This window comes from Protopterus annectens, chromosome 9.part0, assembly GCF_019279795.1.
Source record: "Protopterus annectens isolate FY-2018-M chromosome 9.part0, PAN1.0, whole genome shotgun sequence".
Taxonomy (NCBI): domain Eukaryota; kingdom Metazoa; phylum Chordata; order Ceratodontiformes; family Protopteridae; genus Protopterus; species Protopterus annectens.
This window is the reverse complement of record NC_056743.1, coordinates 1,948,129,817-1,948,132,834: the sequence shown is the minus strand read 5'-3', so window position 1 is coordinate 1,948,132,834 and position 3,018 is coordinate 1,948,129,817.

Sequence of the window (3,018 nt, the reverse complement as noted above, 5' to 3'; positions counted from 1 at the left end):
TTGCATCTCATTTATTTACGCTTTTAATGGCAAAGAATTACCCTTTAAAGTGAAGGCTCATTCTGCACGATCTGTGGCTACCTCTTCTGCATTTCAGGCTAGGATGTCTGTGGATGATATTTGTGCTGCAGCAACATGGGCTTCGCCTCATACCTTTATTAGTCACTACAAATTAGATCTGGTCTCTAGAGACAGATCTTCCTTTAGTTCCACAGTGCTCAAGAGTATTTTTCACTGAGCCACCCAAGATCAAGGTGCTAGGGACACTGTCCCACGTTGAAGAATGAAAGCGAGATTGCAGTACATAACATCAAGAAGTTATGTACTCACCATAACATTCGATATATGTAGTCCATCTCGCTTTACATTCTTACTAACCCTCCCTCCTTCCCCCTCCTGGAGGACCTGAGGTATTGTCTCTAGGTGTCAGTAGTCCTCTCTGTTTGGGGTTGTTGTTCGTATCAGTGTGTGTGTGTGAGCTTGCAGCAAACAAGATCTGGGGAATAAACCTGTTGCATGATGCAATACCTCTTAGCCACGAGCCAGTTGAAGACTTCGAGCTAGAGTATGGCCGAGTTGGAGCCGAGGTTCGGCTCCGAACCCACGGGTAAGAATGTAAGGTGAGATGGACTACATACATCGAACATTATGGTGAGTACATAACAACTTGTTTTCCTTTGGATGAGCTCCAGGTATTGGTTTCTCTTACCAGTGTGCTAATTTTTCCTCTTAAACTATAAGCCAGCAAACATCTGAGGTATGTTAGGGGGTAGGGCATTATGGGTAAGGGAGGAGCTTGAGAGTTCTAGTGGCCACGAGGCATAAAAAAAAAAAAAAAAAAAAAAAAAAAAAAAAACGGCCAAGTCGGATGCAAATCCAATTGTTGAGGAAGAATGAAAATGGACAACTCAGATGGAACATTATGATGAGTATATAACTTTTTTTTTTTCACACAGTGAGATGCTCTAATCAACTTGCTTCTTAGTGTGCATCCATCTTGTTGGATGTTCTTCCTTTGTTGGTTCTTAAGCTTTTAAGTGTTTCATTAAGTCATATTTGAGTGCTGTTGCTATTAAGGGTTTTACTTTGAGCCCTTATTTTATATGTCATTACAGTTTTTTTTTTTTTCATATTTTTCTTTGTCGTATTTACTAGTTTTGTTGTCTTCACTTTTTTAATTTCTCCAAGTCTTTTGGGTTTCTAACCCCATTCCTAAATAAAAGTACAGTTAAAGTTCATGAAATTAGTATTGTTTCAGTCTTTGATGTTAGCCAGAAGTGCTCTTTGCAGCACCTGCAGTATCCCTAGTAATGACTCCTGCAGTTTGTAGAGTTATGTGTATCAGTAACATATCTAAGTATGATGTTAAATTCTTTTTTATAAGTCCCGTTGCTCTTACTACTACTGGAACTGTGTGGGTATCCTCCTTCCACATTGCCTTTGTTTCTGCCTGCAAATCCTGGTATTTTATGACTTTGTGTCTCTCTGTACGCAAGACATTGTAGTCATTGGGTGTAGCAATTTCACTGATTAATGCTACTTTTGTTTTCGTTTCATGGGCTACTATAGCTGGTTTTCCTGCATTTGTTTTTTGAGCTTGTTGATAATGGGTGATCCCATGTGATATAAACTTCATCATTTTCTGTAATGCTTTGTGGCTGATTTCCAGTGTTTTTCAGCTACTTCCGTACCTTAATGTTTGCACAATCTGCAATGCAACAGTCTTGCCACATTATTATGCCTTTCAGTATACAGTCTTTCTGTCCTTAGTATATACAGTATATCACAACCAGCAACAAGATGTACGACTGTTTCCAATTCTGTTTTACAAAACCTACATTTGTCTCTTTCTCCCACATGTTCAATGGACTTTGTAAACCAACATATACATAGTCCATTATCTTGGGCTGTCAGTATTAACCTTTCATCTTTTGGTTTAAATAAATCTCTCCTTAACTATTCCTGCATTCGATCCTGATCAACATGAGGTTGTTCCAAGAGTATACTATACTTGCAACTATAGTTATGCATTTTCCACATTTCTTGCTTTCTCATCTGATCCTTCACCTTATATACTTTCTTTTGGGTTTTTTTGGTGCATTCAGTGGCTGCCTGATTTTTATCTACTTTTGGTTTGATTTCCATTCCTGCTTGACACCGATATGCCACTGTTAAATTAAGCAAGGAAGTCATCTTAGACTTATTATTCTCATGTTTCAAAACTTTCACTACGTTTAGGTCTTGTGAGGTCAGCAGATATGTATGCAGTCTCACGATTGCAGTTATATAGATGTAATCAGTTTCGAGGAGGCCCATACCTGTTTCAGAACGGGGAATATGTAATATTGGTATGCACTGAGTTTTTATAAATCATTTGATGAGCATAAAGCATCCTTCTTGTTTTCCTGTCCATATCCAACACCTTTTGTGGCCATTCATTTACTCCAAAACTGTAATTTAGGACAGGAAGAGCAAATTTGTTTGTAGCTTAGACTTTGTTCCTAGATGTCAGTGCTGTTTTCAGTATTAATTTAAGTCTTCTAAAATATTCCTTACTAAGTTTTGTTCACATTTGTTCATGTTTTATTTTTTATCCATTCCCAAATTCTTATACACTTCCTCTTGCTCAAGTTCTTTTATATCACATTCTTGTCTCAAACTGATGTTTTCCTGGAGCTTCAGCTTTCCTGCTTTAAAGGTTGCTTTTGCACATTTATAAAGATCATCTGAAAAAGTTTTGACCATTTGCAGGTTGTGCTTTCAGTTCCTCATCTGATGAACTGTGCTGTTTTAAATAATTTATAAAAAAGATTAAAAGTCTTTACACTTTGTTGTTTTCTGGGAGCCTAATTGTAGCCATGACATATATGTGTGTGTGTATGTATGTATGTATTCACTCTCTTAATTTCTCCAAGTCTTTTGGGTTTCTGATGCCATGACGGGGAATGGACCTCATTCCTAAGTCAAAGTAAGATTAAAGTTCATGAAATTAATGTTCTTTCAGTCTTTGATGTTAGC